Genomic DNA, 17,955 nt, shown 5'->3' with positions numbered 1-17,955 from the left:
GCTGAAGTGTTTAAACCAGTAGCATTCAATACTGATATTCTAGTATGTCAGAAATGGCTTCTGCATAGCTGATCTTGCCTTCAGGCAGAGAGATGGTCTAGATGACTTCTTGAAATCTATTCCAGACCGTTTTTTCATGATCCATTGCCTTCTTGTCTTCCCTGTAATGTCAGAAATGCGTATTTGCTGCTACTTCTTACTAGGAGAACAGATGTTTTTCAAGAAGTTCTGATCTGGTATTGTGAGCTATCATAGCAATGAAAAAAGGAGAGCTAGAGATATCTGTAACAGAAATAATGATGATTGTGATTCTTGTATCTTTGCTTATAGATGTGGGATAGCCTCAAGTAATATAAGCTTCCAATCACTGGATTCCAAAACTGGTATTTTAAGTTTTGAGCAATGTGATTGATCTCAGTCCTAACACCACAATCTGAAAACTAGACCCTTTTCAGGTACCACAGGCTGGACACCCAGAAAACTTTTGAATAATTTTACATAAGAGGTAAATGCATGCATTTTGAAATGTGTGCTATTTTTGAAAACTCACTTAGAGGTAAACTGAGGAAAAAAGGAGTCTGTGTTTTGGTGAACTTTGAAGCAGTTGTTGCCCTGATGTGTACTGTGGATGAGGCTAATGATATGTGGATTGACTGTGATATGTTTGAAATTTTGGGTTTGTATTAGGTAGAATACTAGTGTATTTAAGAGTTCGGTTGGGCATGTTACAAGTTAAAATCCAGTGTGTTTTCAGTTGCTTACTAGAGAACTTTCTAAGAACATATTTCATCAGGTTTCTGCACTTTGTGTGCTCTAACATAAGCTCCTCAATGTTGTGACTGGGAAGAATGATGAGCAGGAGCAAGAAAAGGTATGTGAGCCTTTATCCACCCTCTTTTGATATCCCGGGTTTCAGCTTTGCCTCAGCTACTGAGCAGTCTCAGGAGAAAGCAGTAGGCTGTTGAGGCAGGCTTTGGATACTTAGGCAGTATATAACTTTTGATGTAGCTCACATACAGTTAGTGGCATACATGGAACGCTTTGGAAAGCCCTGCACTACAGCAAGCAGTGTTATGACCAAAGGGTCAGATTTTCAAAGGCTAAATATTAACCAGTCTGTCTTTCACCATCTGATGTTCTTACAAGGTACTGAGACTCTTGACAGTGAATTTATGTGGCAATCTGCCTGCTTTTACTTTGTTTCTTCAAGGGGAGCTTAGCTCTACTGAAATTCCAGGTTCTGGATATAAACATCTTTCTGAAGATCCTAGTTTAAGCCTTTTGACATAGCAAGGATATCCCTTATTATTCCAGGGTTTAAAAAAAAAAGTGAACTGTCAGGGGAAATAATTGGAGACAACAGTGAATTAATTTGTATATCCAAATGGAAATATATATGGCACTTAAAGAAATTACTAGTAGTAGATTGACTTTTTGTAACACTATACACAAAACCTTACTTTTTTGTTGTTGTTGCTGGTAGAAGGTAAAGGAAATCCAATAGGTGCTTGTGTGTGCATACCACACACACACACATATATATGCAAAATGTATCCTTTGTATTTTCTGAAAGTGATTCAGAATCTCAACTGAGTCAGCACAGACTGAAAGAACGTGATTAATATACATCAGTGATATGTACCCTATAGATAAGATAATGTTCCTAATGTACTAGACTCTTCCAGAATTCCTTACTGAATCCCAAGTTTGTATGTGTTGGTCCAAAAGCTAGTCGGAAAGAAAAAGTGTCCCACCTCCCCTCCTCAACAAACCTATGATAATTTATTTACATTTTGATTACATAACTGAAATGTTTGTGTTCTGTTTTGAAGAAACCAGACACTCCTGCAGAATTTTTGAGAGCGAATTTGTGAGTAATCCCACTTAGTACCTCTGTTTTCAATGTGGAGGTAACAAATAATGATTCTATGTATGCCATAGTTTTTAGAAGCAGGGTTTACACAGACTAAGTGTACACTTGAGAGTACATGCAGTGTACGCATACATCTATATTAGCAACTCAGGGTGAAGTAAGGATATTTTTTGGTACAACTTTGCGTTGTGTCAGTACTGGGATATGCCCTCAGCTGTGTCAGTGGTGTGCTCAAAGTGGTTTCATCCCTGGTAGAACTGAAATTGAAATTGTGTATCTGGTTGCCTCTTAGAGTACCCACTTGAAATGTGGATGTGGAGTTCACTAGCAGTTGGCTCTCATGCATGATGTGTGCTCAGGCATGCAGCATCCAGTCTGAACTCATTGCTAGTAAAGATACAATGTGGACACTTGGTCCTGGAATCGTAGTAGATTGCAGCAAAATGAACTGTGATCCTTCCCTCTCTGGATACCTCGCTCAGTTATGTGGATGCACCTGATGTGATATTTAAGTCCCCTGATGGCCATTACTGGCTACTCTAAAACACTCCATGGCTTGTAAGAGAGGCATTAATGTAGCAGAGTCCAAGATCAGGGGAGGAGAAACAGCATAAACGAGTAGCCATTTTCTAAACGTTGTCCTGATAAGCTTTTGAATTTAGTCCAATAAGCCTGTTAATGAAGACAGTAGCTTACAGTACTTTAGAATTAAGCAATATGAAAAATCAAATTGAATCAATTAAAAGCGTGAAGTAAACACAACAAGGTACTGCAGAGTTAATATATTTTTGAGGAAAGTGACTACATTCAACATGCCTAAAATGAAATGGCGAGGAAAGTTTCAGTTCTAATGTTCTTTTCAAAGTTTCAAGGATGGTCAGAGCTAGTTGTTTAGATATTTAGCAGGAGATAGTAGAGTTCTGTCCTCTGTTGTTTTGAGTGGCGTTTTGTATAATGGATTTGTCAAAGTAAAGATGAAATGGTAACTACAGGATGAGAGAAAGGAAAAGAGAGGAGGAAAGAGAACCAGGTGCCAATAGTGCAAAGAAGCACATAAAAAAACTGGTAACTGCACAATATGGCTGTTGCGACTGTATGCCCTGCTATTTCAGGGCTAAAAATATGTTGGGAATTAATATGCTTCATAGAAAACTGTATAAGGATTATTTTTTGTACCACTTGTTTAAAAGAAGGAATTCTGACAATGATAGGTGAAAATGCACAATAAAAGCTCACATTTAGTGAAAATCCTTCTACTGATTCCTTTTCACTTCTGGAAAATGGACAGTTAGATATCCCTCTGAGGGAAGTAAGATTCCTTAGCTCTAATAGTATGAGATAAATGACATGCAAAGTCTTGTACACCCTGAAAAGCTTTGCTTCCCATCACCCTCACTGCAGATGGTATAAAGGTTCTTTTTCCCAGTAGGCTTACTTCCATCCAGGAAAGAGAACAAGCCTTTTTTTTTTTCTTTTTTTTTTTTTATCAGTGGAGCTAGGTAAACATTGGGGAGTTTACTACTCCAAATCTGTTGATAATAACTGTCTGTTTATGGCTACAGAAACCCTCCTTCCTTAACATACTCCATCTGCAGGCCATCCCTTAAACCTCTGTCGGCCTCTGCCTCTTTCTCCAGTCATCTATTATAGTCCCTTTCTTTCTTTTTTCTGTGTTCAGCTTTTTATCTTCCTCTTGTCATTCCAGGATTTATTCCAGCTGCCATTTTCTTTACTATTTTCGTACAAATCTTCCTCTAATCTTCCCCTCTCACATCTTCTGTTTTTCCTTTTCTTCTCATATATGGATTTGCTTATAGTGATTTTTCACTAGCTTTATCACTATAAAAACCTGCTGTGATTGCAGCTGGTACACAGTAGTATTTCTTTCCCCATGTTATCTTAGATACTGTTGTGTGATAATCGAGGGTAGATGTTGAGATTTCAGAGATCATTGTACCTCATGACAGGCTAGTAAACTGGTGTTTCAGAAAGGACTGACACATACTTCTGTTTCTATACGTGGTTGTCAAAGCTGCAGCACACTGGCAGGTATTCAGATGGGAATGACTGGAAGAATCAAGCCCTTCCCATTAAGTATATTGGGATGGTTTCAGAGGGATCCTCCCAATTTTAAGGAAGGAAAACAAATCTATTTCAAAGTTTGTTTGTTTGTTTTTAAAAAAAGGCCAATTGTATGAGGTTCAATAGGGCTCAGTGTCAGATCCTGCACTTGGGTCACAACAACCCCATGCAATGCTACAGGCTTGGGGAAGAGTGGCTGGAGAGCTGCCTGGCAGAAAAGGACCTGGGGGTGTTGGTCAACAGCCAGCTGAATATGAGCCAGCAGTGTGCTCAGGTGGCCAAGGCGGCCAATAGCATCCTGGCTTGTATCAGAACTAGTGTTGCCAGCAGGACCAGGGAGGTGATCGTCCCCCTGTACTCAGCACTGGTGAGGCTGCATCTCAAATACTGTGTTCAGCTTTGGGCCCTCACTACAAGAAGGACATTGAGGTGCTGGAGCGTGTCCAAAGAAGGGCAATGAAGCTGGTGAAGGGTCTGGAGCACAAGTCTGGTGAGGAGCGGCTGAGGGAGCTGGAGAAAAGGAGGCTGAGGGGAGACCTTATTGCTCTCTACAGCTACCTGAAAGGAGGTTGTAGCAAGGTGGGGGTTGGTCTCTTCTGCCAAGTAAGAAGCTGCAGGACAAGAGGAAACGGCCTCAAGTTGCACCAAGGGAGGCTTAGATTGGATATTAGGAAAAATTTCTTCACCAAAAGGGTTGTAAAGCACTGGACCAGGCTGCCCAGGGAACCGGTTGAGTCCCCATCCCTGGAGGTATTTAAAGGATGGGTGGATGTGGTGCTTAGCGGTGGACTTGGCAGTGCTAGGTTAGCAGTTGGACTCAATGATCTTAAGGGTCTTTTCCAACCTAAATGATTCTATGATTCTATGAAAAATATTTACTCTTAAGGTTATTGTAGCAGTTTATCTATTCAGGGAGCCTCAAAGAGAGGATCTGTGAAGTGTGTTCTTAGGATTCCAGTAGCATTCGAAGTAATTCTATTGTAAAACTTTTGGCATCTCTACATTGTGTCATCCTGGGACAGGTCCGCAAACTTCACTGTGTATTTATCCATTAATTACATTGTGATCTATCACTCTTATCAAAAGAAACAGGATGAGGACATGTCTGTTAAACAAACAAAAGCACAGTATTGAACAAAACAGTTCCCTGAGAAGAAATACATTTGGCAATCCAAAGGATAGCATGGAGTTCATAGTAAACAGAGCACACATTTCTCAGCAATAAATTAGCCTAAATGTACATAGGCAATTCACATTTCACTTTGTAAGTGTTATTGTAGCTGTGCAAACTATTATGCAGAAAAAGACAACACGGTCTTGCTGCAGACTGAAATAAATAAAGCCTTTGCTTTGGCTGCTTGTAAATAAATGTTGCTAGATTTCCCCAATGCATTTTCAGAGTTTATTTCTAGAGGGTGGTTGGGTTTGTTTGTTTGTTTGTTTTTACTGATTAATGTTAGTACTGAGATTGGAGATGGTAGTTTATTGTCACAGAAAAATACCTTGAGCACCTTGTAGTCCAGGGGCTGTGCTGATGAATTAGACATTAGGAGTCTTGGGATCTTTTTAATCATTCATCTGCTGTTTGGCTTCAGTAAGTCTCTTCTGTTTTCTACATTGTGCCTGTTTTTGCTAATTAAGGAGAATGAGGACTGTCTTCTGCGAGGTGTTAATGTACTACATATCCTCTACAGGGCAGTGCTCATCTTGGTTGTGACCTTAGTGCAATAAAATAAACAATAAACAATTAATCAGTCAATTTACCAGTTAACTAAAGTAGAGGATCACTAACTAATGCTGTTTTTTCTAGTCATTATCATGCTGTAAAACTTGGCAGACCATTGTTGTTCTGACTAGCTAGATGCTCAAGGTATAGTAAGGCTGATAAGCACTGAAGTCTAAGTTATCACTTTGACTTGCAGATTGTTGGACCATCCTGGCTTCTGGTGTTTAAAAGTTTATTATTCTAATGGCCTATGACATATATAATGTAGATACTTGAATGTATCTTCACCTTAAGATAAATGTGCAGGAAATGAAAATGGGGAGACCAGACAGGACAATGTTATTTTACAATTTGTGACTTGAGGCAGAAAGCCCACAGACCTTAGCTAGTGTAGTAATTGAGTAAAAATGTTGAGAAAATAGTATAATATTGTGTCTTTTCATGCTGCATCTCTGTAAAAAATATCATTATTATAGTAATCATAAAAATAAATGCAGTGTTGCCACTGTTTAGTAGACTCTACTATCTGCAAGAACTAGGCAATGCCACAAATTTCATCTGAGGTACAATTCTTTGCACAGTGAATACAAACATTTCCATTAGGGCTGAAAACGAGCTACTGTGAACTCTATTTTAAAATATAGATTACAGTTTATGCTAAACTCTTCTGGTTTTACACTTTATTGGTTTCCATTTCTCAGAATCTGACAGATGTGCATCAGGGCAGAATGCCCTGTGAAACTTCCTGCTTCAAGAATTCGTGATGGAATTGTTCCAGTTCTGCCTGTGCAGTTTCAAATACATTTATTTTCTAGCTGATTTTAAGACCAGATCACAAAGAGCTAAGCCAAGTACAGTACAAAACAAACTTAGGACCATGTCCTACTTGGCTGGTGACTGGGTATCTAGCTGTAGAAAAGAAAGCAAGAAATACTTTCTTTAAGACTTAGCTCATAGTTCTAATACATTTGTCAATGTGCGATTTCTGTATTTGGTAGACTCTGCAAGAATACATTAGGATGTAAAGATGTCCTTGGAACACGCACAGCAGCTGGCCAGGGAGTTGATTGGTATAAGTGGCCTCAGTTTGAATCCACGGAGGACTAGTTCCATGAAGAGGTGTAAATGACTGACATGGACTTGAAGGTACGCATTATCCCAAAATGTAGAAGGCAGAGAATATAAGAAACCTGTGATAGACACCCCCTGGTGCGCACCTTCTTCCATTCTCATTTTGGAAGAAAGACTGAATATTCATTCTTTCTTTCAGGCCAGCATTGAGTTATCAAGATAAAGGAAATCATAGAGACCACACTGGCAGTAAAACTGAATGGAATGTACCATTTTTTTTCATTATAGCATGATGATGGTAGAGGCTGGAAAACAATACTGAAAATCAGGGCATGCCAAAGCAATTTTTAAGTGGAAGAGAGCTACTTCATACCAGAGTTTTAACTAACCCATGCTGTGTATCCTGTGCAGTCAGTGCTGGTTGGTATGTGATGCAAAGCTCTTCAGGAAGATAAGACCTCCCACTATTAGGTAAAATATCATTCTTCTCAACTTAGGAAACTTGCCACATCTTTTCGAACTCAGCCCTATGTTCAAGTAAGTGTTGGAGCTTCCAGCTGTTCCTCTGATTCCATTATAGTATCATACATTTAATTTTTCAGTGATCTATGAAATTGCATATGATACCTGGATCTGCTATGCATTCTGAATGCATTTGGATGTTAAAATACAGCAGGGAAAATTGTGGTGATGTAGCAAGCAAGAAAAATTTAAGTATGAAATTTGGCATGAAAACAGTAAGACCTGATATATCTTTAAATATAGTGATTGGTATATCTAATAGCATTATTTGATGAAAAACTACCTTAACACAATAAATAGTTTCAAACTTTTTGTGGTGTGCATACCTCTGAACATTTTGCAGTGATGGCCTGGGTCCTAATTAGTTAAATCTTACTGGCATAAGCTTGTTTCCTTTGGTGGTATGTCTTGTAGACATGAAAGGTAGTCCATGGATCCTCAAGTACCTTCAGACTACAGGTTTTCAACCTATTTGTTGGTATTTTAAAAAAGCATTTGGAAGATAAATTTGTAATTAGATTAAGGGCAAGGTTTTCTGGGTGTTTCCCTTCAGTGATTGTTACTACTATCTCTGATCATGCTAGGTGGAAGCAAGCCTGGACCTAACCTTCATGATCATGAAGGATCTCACCTTCATGAATGGGAAAATAGTCATTCTGTCTATAGTCTAGACAATTAGAACAACTATTTCTTGTTAAAGGGAAGTGAGAGCCATGAAAGAGCGATCACGCTTTTGTCTGTTTGGGGCAATATGAAAAACCACAGTTGGTTTGATATGCCCTCCAACACTCTTGGGTGCCTTTTCACAACCTCCTACTGGAGGGGTGAGTGCCTGTGATGGAAGTTCTGACTGAGCATCTCTATGCCCGAGGAAGGTGAATCTCAGCTCTCTTTTCTTCCTGCTGTGAGGCAGAAATTGTAGTTTAGGCAGGCATAATTGGCTTCCACTTGCAAATTTTTTCCATCTGTGGAAAGACTGTGATTCAGGATAGATCAGTGAAAAATTATTCCCTTCTCCCTGTTCCCCTCCTTCCCTTACAACTGGCAGGCAAGATTTCACATGTGTGTGTTAACGACTGCCTTTTTCTGAACAGCAGGTTAGCATGATGGACCATAGATTCTCAGAACTGTGAATTGCATGCAATTATCTTCATTTTTCTATCTTTCAAAATATTGCAGCCAGGAAATATTTAAGGATTCTCATGTATTTCCTCAGTACTGATGCACTTTGAATTATTAAAATGCATTTTGAATTATCTCTGTGAAACATGAGAAGGAATAGGATAAAGTCCTTTATTGCAGGAAGCAGTATGTTGGGGCATCTTTATGGATATAATTTTCAGAGGTGAGTGTTCCCCGTTTCTTCTTTTATTTTTTGTTCTTGAGCTGCAATGGATTCACTGTGTTCCTAGAGAAGGCACAGCTGAGTTTCTCTTTGACATTCGGCCAGGCAACCTTTCTCTGTGAGTTTTAAAATACGGCAAAACAGAGCTGATGCTCCAAATGCTGCTCAGAGCCTTTTGTTTTATCTCCCTACCTATTTATTACCATTGACTGCATTGGGAAGAGAGGAAGAGCAGGAACCCCATCTTTATACCAATTGTGCTGGCTCTTAGCAAAGCAAAGGAAAAAAGCAGAACTTCAAATGAAGCAAAACGTTCTCTAGCTCAAGAATGCGTGGGCAGTCTTACTCACTCAGAACATCTGAACTGTGCTGTTACAGCCTCTATTTCTGTAATGGTTTTAATTGGCAGATACTAATACTTTCCTGCCCACAAGAGGAATATGAAGATTATTCAAAGCTTTGAAGATGAACAAAGTTGCCCCTGCAGAGCTGTCTGTGATTTCATTAGGAAGGTGCAGCAGGGCTGGAAAACTTACTGGTTTATTTTGCTGGCAGTTAGAATAATTTTTGCTGCTCACTGGAGAAAAAGTTGCTTTTCCTCACTATTTGATGGGCTGGATTGTCCTGTGAGGCTTGAACCAAAGCAGGAGGTGTATGATGCACGAGCTGTGCTATACAGCAGGTCTGCCAGACAAATGGTGTGTTCTCTGAAGAACCGTTCCTGGCTCCGTACATGACCCATTCATTCCTGGCCTGTAACATCAGCAAATTAGGACATTTCGGTACTAGTCTGTGCAACGGAAAGATGAAGTTAAGGTTCTAGTCTTTTCCCTTTCCTGACCACTGGTCTTTTCTTGGGGGAGAGTTAAGTAGCAGTTCATATCTAACCATTCCTGTAGTCATGCACAAACTCCACGTGTTTGTCAAAAAAAAAAATAAAAAAAAATTCTGCTTTTTTCCATCAAGAGATAGACCAGGTTATAATCAGAGCCAAAATGATTTGCAAATATCTATCTCCTCTTAGTAATGAAGAAAATTACCACCCAAGTGAAATTTTGTGTCCCTAGAATTCCTGCTGTTGGCTGTGCTAGACAGGCTTGTACTTATTCATTCTTTATTTGTTTATAAAACCCTTGTATGATCTTTGTGAGGTGTTTCACATCATCACTAAGCCAGAGTCAGATGCTATATTACCTCAGCCAAACTGGCCATGCTGACTGGATTGGTGGCTACTTGGAAGTACTTATCATAATTACTCCGAGAGACACAAATGTTGCTTGTTTTATATTTCAGATAGTTGAAGTTTATTACTTGGGTTGATGGAAGTGAAGAGTATGAAGTATCAGTGCAGAACAATATAGTACAGAAAAATATGCTAGCACATAAAGGTGCAAGCAGCTGTTGGTTTTATGGATATGAAAAAAGGCAGCATATTATCAAAAAGAGTACTTCAAGGATAACACTGAAGGCAATTCTGATTCATAGAATCATTTAGTTTGGAAAAGACCTTCAAGATCATCAAGTCCAACCATAAACCTAACACTGCCAAGTCTACCACTAGACCGTGTCCCTAAGCACCACATCTACCCATCTTTTAAATACCTCCAGGGATGGGGACTCAACCACTTCCCTGGGCAGCCTGGTCCAGTGCTTTACAACCCTTTTGGTGAAGAAATTTTTCCTAATATCCAATCTAAGCCTCCCTTGGTGCAACTTGAGGCCATTTCATCTTGTCCTGCAGCTTCTTACTTGGCAGAAGAGACCAACCCCCACCTTGCTACAACCTCCTTTCAGGTAGCTGTAGAGAGCAATAAGGTTTCCCCTCAGCCTCCTTTTCTCCAGGCTAAACAACCCCAGCTCCCTCAGCTGCTCCTCACCAGACTTGTGCTCCAGACCCTTCACCAGCTTCATTGCCCTTCTTTGGACACGCTCCAGCACCTCAATGTCCTTCTTGTAGTGAGGGGCCCAAAGCTGAACACAGTATTTGAGATGCAGCCTCATCAGTGCTGAGTACAGGGACACTATCACCTCCCTGGTCCTGCTGGCAACACTAGTTCTGATACAAGCCAGGATGCTATTGGCCACCTTGGCCACCTGAGCACACTGCTGGCTCATATTCAGCTGGCTGTTGACCAACACCCCCAGGTCCTTTTCTGCCAGGCAGCTCTCCAGCCACTCTTCCCCAAGCCTGTAGCATTGCATGGGGTTGTTGTGACCCAAGTGCAGGACCCGACACTGAGCCCTGTTGAACCTCATTCAGTTGGCCTCAGCGCATTGATCCAGCTTGTCCAGGTCCCTCTGTAGGGCCTTCCTACCCTCCAGCAGACCAACACTCCCGCCCAACTTGGTGTCATCTGGTGACATTTGATCCCCTCATCCAGATCATTGACAAAGATGTTGAACAGAACTGGCCCCAGTACTGAGCCCTGGGGAACACCACTTGTGACCAGCCACCAACTGGATTTAACTCCATTCACCACCACTCTTTGGGCTCAGCCATCCAGCCAGTTTTTTTACCCAGCCAATTGATGGAGGGCAAACTTCTGGTTAACATTTGTGGTCGTGCGTACCAATAGGCAGCAGTGAAGTGCCAGTGTTAGAGACAGCATAATAAACCTTTTTCAATGGCAGTGGCTTGGTTTGTCCAAGAAAGAGGCTTTAGTGAAGAATGAAGCCACAGACCTGCTCAAGAGGTGAATATCACTGTGCATCTGGCAAAAGTTTTATATTGCTCATACCTATATGGACAATCTTGTATTTGTCATCTGCCTCCACTATAGGCTTCTGTACTTGATGCTAAAGGACTTAAAGTGACAATGGTGATTAGTCCATCTCTTTTGAGCCTTTTTGTGTGGAAAACAGAACAAATAAATTCTTGTTTCATGTTTTTCTCATGTTTCTGCATTCAGTTACAGTACACATCTTAATTTAGAAACTCAGTATTCAAGAGACACCAGCTTTTAACACAGCTATCTGCAGAACTGCAATGTTGCAATAAAACAATAGGTAGCATTCATTCTACACTACAGTGTTTTTACTCAGCCAAAGTATCAGAACTTCCTGCTAAGAGTAATGTCATGTTTTGGAGTTTGAGTAATGTTACCACATAAAAACATGCATTAACAATCATTTAGCTTACAAGTGGGGAATAAAGTAGAGATCCATTAATATATTAACTCGTTGGCAGTAATAACAAATAATTATTCATTATTGCAATCTCTTCTTGACATTTCTGCTGCTGGAATTTTTAGTGGAAGTACAAAATGTTCTCAGATATACTGGAAATCTATTGATGGATGTTCAGTTGGTATCAAGCTCTTAGAGCAAGTTGCTCTTCTGGATTGCTGCCTAGTTAATCGATGATTAATGAAAGCTACCATTTTGTATATTAATTTGGAAGGCTGTGTTCTTGGCATTGTTGAAGTATGTAAATGTCTTCCTCAGATAAAACATGACAGACAACACCTAAAATACAAGCGCTTTATTCTGCTACCTGTCAGATCAAGGAAAAGGTCTGGATTCTTAAAGCTATGAATTTAATTGGGAGAGGAGATGAACTGGCAACTACTCTACTCAGTTCTTTTTATGACATCATCTCAAGTAATTTTGCATAATGAAGAGCAAAACCAGCAGATGAAATATATTGATGTCATTGTCAAAAAATATAGTGCATTTTTAAATAAAGACCTGCAGGCTGTTTAAAGTAAACATTTTTATAAAGCAAATAAATCTTTTTAAAAAAAAAAAAAAGGCAAATGACCTTATCAGATGCCATACCACAGGTATGGCTGGATATCTGAAACTTCAGAAGAAAGTATCTAATTACCATTACTGGATGAAATCCTGGCTGGTGATAAACGCTGGCAAGGTCCTCTGAAATTAATAGGAATTGTGGGTACTTAACACTTCCTAGAATTTGACCCAGAGTCCATAGGAACAGCCTCTTGTAACCGTTGGTAATTAAATGGTTAGTCTTGCAATGGAACTGCAAGCTGCACTAACCATAGTGCTGCAATCATTACCTTGCAATTAATTCTTCCTTAGAGCTTTCAGAAGTAGCTCTTGAAGGTGACAGCTGCAGCCTGCAACATATCAAGTGCTTTATATAGCTACTTTAATGAAAACTCAGATGAGTGTAAGGTCAGTCTCTCCACAGCATGTTCTAATTAGATGTGCACTTTCCTTTAAAAAGCAGATCACATCTGTCCCAAAGACAGAAGCCCATTGTGCCAGACGTGTAATAGAATAGGTGTTGTTTTGTACTTCTCATCTCTGAAAGATAATGGCACGGAAAATTCATTCTCTTCTACTCTTTAGTAATCTTCCATCTGTTATTGTATTTGTGTGTGCAACTGGATACAAAAGCTAATCACAAACCTCTGCTTTAAAAGAGATTTTTGTTAGCTCCCATGTCAATGTTAGCTTATGCAGATGAGGTTGTTGAAGCAGAAGTGTTGCAAAGCAGTGTGGAATATTGCTCAATTGTATATGGAAGACTGGATTATTAATATCACAGCATCCACGTAAAGTAGTTGCTACAAATTCCCAGGACATTTTCATAGCTTATTGTCCAGTTTATTATGTTCTAGGTGAATCCCCTAGTTCCTTGGAAAGCTGTCTTTACACTTGGAGCAGAATGTTAATATTTCTATCTCGTGGAATTTAATCTGAACTTAAGGAAGAATTTGGCCGAGTGGATTTCTAGTACTCCTTTCTGAGATGAACAATTTGGAGGCAGTATTTTTGTCACTCGTGGAATGGCATGTGTTCTAACCCACGAAAGAACAAAATGTGCTTTTCTCATTTTGGAGGAGGGGGTGGAAGCATGGGGATGATATCCGGAGGTGGTATCACAGTTCTGCTGGTAGATCCTGGTGTACCAGAGCAAAAACCAGGTGTGTACCAGACTTTTCACTTAGTAACATATGTGTGGCCAGACATCAATATATGGGGGTGGAGGGAACAAATCTGTGTAAAGTCTTGACTCCTTTAAAGTGCCCATAATTTCAGAAGGGCAGAAATTCACTATAATATTTTCAAAGAAATTGGAATTACTTGAAGGGGAAATGACAGCTGTAGAGGAAACAGTCAATCCCTGCGTTCTCTTTAACATAAAATGTACCTGATGCTGTTACTCATTGACTTTTGCACTATGTCTCAACAGGACCGAAAGTACTAATTTCTCTCTTGAGCTGTTGGTTAGAAAGGCAAATCCAAGTGAACTTTCAAGAACTATTTTCAAATTAGCAATGTTACCATGAAGATACAACAGACACACCGTGACTGGGCATTTGCTTATAAGGGATGCTGAACATAAGAAAACTCTACAAGAGCAGGCTGAAATGCAGGGCTGAGTTGACCAGCAAGCACACCGAGAGAAGAAATCACAAACTGTTCTTCAGGAAAAGAACAATTAATGCTTCCAGATACTGACACGATTGTACTCTTTGCTTGTCCATTCTGACCTAGGGACCTTAAGGTACTGTACTCTAAGCAGTTAATAAATATTGTCTTTTCTGAAAAGGCTGTCCTGTGTCACTGTAAAGTGTCTCCTACTGCATCTGAATCGTGAGAAGGCTGATTCTCAGTGGAGATCCATCCTCTACGTGAAAGAAGCCAAAGTGAGAAGTACGGTATATGCAAGGAATCCAGTCGTAACGGATCAAAAAAGTTTTGCAAAAAACAAAAGGAGTGATAGGTTGCTTTAAGCTCGGGGGGGTGAGATTGCTGTATTGCTCTTTGAGCCCAGCCAATTGCAGAAGCTGTAACAGCAAAGTGCTAGTTTAATGAGTTTTATGAAAAATAGATGCTCTGGAAGGCAGTGTTTTGTTTTTTTTTTCCTCTTACTTTGTGTAAACATACTCTCATTCAGGATGCCTAATTGAAACGTGTGGATAGTTCCATTAAAAGTAATAAGATTAATCCTGCTGGAAGCCAACCGTATGGTTAAGCACCTTCCTAAACAGCAACTCCAGAATCTAGAACAACATTGGCTCAGACTTCCGTGGGGTCCTTTTATTTTGCCATAGTACCTCCAGTGGAAAAAAATATGCACAGTACATTACTAATCTGATAAATCTTGTTGCTTCCCATTAATGCCATCCGTAAGTCCCCTAAACATCAAAACGTTGTTAGCCTTTTTGATTTTATTCCTCAGTACAGCCATCTTCTCCATTATTTTATCCATATTTTTAAATGGATTCCAAAGTGCATGAGTGTGTTTTACAGATAAATCATCAGTTATTTATAGGTAACAGTAAAACAGTGTAAAACATGTATGCATATCAGAATACAGAAGATATAAGTAAAATGAATATGTGCTCTTAGTTGGGAAGGTAAGTAAACCTTTTACTCATCTCATACTAAGTTCTATTTTCCGTATCTTTCGTCCTAGAAAGTATGTAAATATAACTTAAGGTGTCAGTGTGGATAGTTTGTATCATTTGGTCGAAGGCTCTTCCTATCCTTTTTCATCCATTAGCGATGTGCACGATTGAGGAGATTGTTTGCTCTGCAAAGAACAGCCTCTTTGGAGAAACACCACAGAACCACTCGTGTTGATGTAAAATGCATATGTGTTCCAGATGCAAGTAACAGAGAAACTCATCAGGCTTAGTGGGAGCTGGATACTTTGACCATAGCCATCCCCCTTCAAATCTTAGTTTTGTTTTTGTGAGCGTATTCGGTGCGTCTTTATTCTAACTTTGTGCCATGTGCCTTGATCTGTTTCCTAATCTCAGATTTACGTTCATTTTATTTGTACAGTACATTTGTACTAATCGTTTAATCAAGAGAACGTTGTATTTGCACGTAAAGAATTCAGAGTTTAGGCCTGTGCTGAAAACTTCTAAACACTGAACTCCTTGGGGTATGTAGTCTCCTTCGTATGAACACCTTCCTGTTAGCCATAATGGCAATGGTGTACATGAATACTGTACCTCCATTATACTTTAAGTAGATGTAGCACATCTTTCAGGCTTTGCATATCATCTGCTAGATTTTCAAAAGAAAATGTATACCTGCTAAAATGAAAGTCCCAGGTTTTAAAGGACCAGTAAGGTGCATCAACTTCATTCTGTCTTCCAACCCAATGAGGTATGAGTATTTCTAGGCAGCATTTCTGGCCTGATGGCTTGTGAGTTCCAAACTGGGGGTAAGGAAAGGGCATAAGGTATTGAAAAATGATACTACATATGAAAAGATGCCCCTCTGTTTCTGGCAACTTCTATACATAGATATTTTGTCACAAAAGTAACAGATTATTAAAAAGTTTGACTTGTAAACAGGTAGTTGACCTGAAAACTGTGCAAACCATGCCTAAGCTGTACAATGTATATACTTTTTAGATTAAGTTTGGTTTTAAGCGAAAGGAAAGCTGGTAGACAGTTCAGAATTTGCATTTTTGGCAGCTTCACACAAGAGTTACAGTTTGTGGTCTGGGCTGAGCTCTCCAGGGGAGACAGACTGAAGACAGGGTCACAGTTTGTGATTCATTTCATTTCATGACGTTCTTTTAGCCACATGAAAAATTTTCTGATGCTTGTTGTGCTTCAGTGTTTATGAGTCTAACAGTGAGAAACATACCTAAGGAACCTACTGCCCATATTAAGCACAGGATCCAAGTGGATGAGCAATTAATTTTGAGTCAGAAGTAGTTATGGTCTAGGAGAGAAAGAATGTAATTTGCAGAAAAGGTTTTAATGCAATCCTGAGAATATTAAGTAGAAGTTTTGTTTTATTTGGCATTTTCAGGGGTCTCCAAGTGGAAGACTAATGTTGACAATTCAGCAAGGTTGTTGATCACCAGTGAGCAGAGCCAGTGGAATAATTAAAGCACAGGAAAAATGTATTAAAGAGGAAGAGTTCCAGGAGCTCAATCTACTTAATCTATCAATTTTAAGGTGAAAGAGTGGTTGTAGTAGTCATTATATGAGAAATAGAATTTATACGTTCTCATAATATATGAGAAATATAATTTTCCTACAGAGGGCTTTCTGAAATCTATCAGATGAAAATAAAGCAAGTTCTGATGTTTGAAATTCGACAAACTGAGAATCAGGAGATTAAATATTTGTTTAACAATTGGACCCCCATTTGCCAGGGAAGCTATGGATTATGCTTCCCTGGACACATCTTAAATCAAGAATAGATACTGCTTCATAAAGTATGAATTGCTGGATGAGTTTTGCATTTGATTCTGAAGTCCGTTCCCCTGCTTTTTCAGTTTTGTGTTTCTTGACAAGAAAGTAAGTGTTACAGGTTGGTTACAATGGTTTTGGATGTAGACTAACGGCCTTTAATGCGTGCTTGTTTTTCCCTTAAGACTTGCTAGGATTTTAAAAGTCTGTTTATACAAACAAATAGCTAAAACATTCCATTTTCCTACTTAGGAGCCAAAACACAATTGCACACAGTTATCTGTATTCACTGAAGGTTATGCTAGATGTTTGACAATTTTAATTTAAAGTGGGTTAAACTTTTGCATATTGTTTACAAATTAGGTTCTATAAAACATCCTGACTACATGGGAATGACAGTGATTGATGTGAAGTAACATACACACAATTAATACTGACTGAATTGCTAATTACAGGATTGACATCTCATTTGCAATGAGATGCCGCAGGTCTCTTGCAAAAAGAACTGGCAGTGTTGTCATGTTATTTCTCCATTTCCCTCAGCTTGTAGTTTGATGCCCTGTAGTTAAAGTTCAACTAAATATTCATTCTCATCTTGTAAAAATCTCTTGCAATGTAAGAAAAGCCTTAGGATGAAAAGCAAAATGGTTACCACTCCCCAAGAATTAAATCTCTCCTGACACTTTCTCCTATCAAATGAGATAAATTGTGCTACGCTATTGTTACTTGTTTTATTAGTTGCACCAGCTTTCTCACCCTTTCTGCTTTATTTCCCTGGCATGTAGAAAAAGTAAACAGTACTGTTACAGAGGTAAGTTACGCAGGAATCTGGCTTGAAAGTGAAGTGCATTTGAAATGGTACATTTTATTAAGGAAACCCTTGTATCTGGAAAAAGTAAAATACTAAATTTCAGAAGCTGTGTTGTGGAGTGCCCCTTAAAACAGTAGTTAAATGTGACAAATGCTGGGGTTGGCAGAAGTGGATTGACCAGATACAATCTCACAGATTTAGCACAGCTGAGCATCTGTTGATTGAGGTAATCCAGTCACTTTGCCTGGCCACATGTATACAAAGAACAGTGTGGCTATTCAATGACCAGAGCAGGATTATTTGTTACAAAGTGAATAAGGTTTGAAAGGATTTTAAAATAAATGCTGTGCTCTGGCATGTGCTGATTAGTGGTGTTGGTAGAGAAGA

The 17,955-nt window shown here is 39.3% G+C and overlaps 1 long non-coding RNA gene across 2 annotated transcripts in view; it reads left to right on the top strand.

The window, feature by feature from the left end:
- The window catches only part of LOC148057066 (uncharacterized), a 162,592-nt gene extending 155,325 nt beyond the window's left edge, over positions 1–7,267 (top strand). For both annotated transcript variants that reach the window (XR_015701538.1, XR_015701540.1), the window contains 2 exons: positions 6,680–6,827; positions 6,952–7,267. This is a non-coding gene — a long non-coding RNA (uncharacterized LOC148057066). The remainder of the gene's footprint in view (positions 1–6,679; positions 6,828–6,951) is intronic.
- Positions 7,268–17,955: the final 10,688 nt, after the last annotated feature.

This window comes from Nipponia nippon, unplaced genomic scaffold (genome assembly GCF_047370975.1).
Source record: "Nipponia nippon isolate SJK-2023a ecotype South Korea unplaced genomic scaffold, ASM4737097v1 scaffold_10, whole genome shotgun sequence".
Classification (NCBI taxonomy): Eukaryota; Metazoa; Chordata; class Aves; order Pelecaniformes; family Threskiornithidae; genus Nipponia; species Nipponia nippon.
This window is presented reverse-complemented; position numbering and strand designations above follow the sequence as displayed.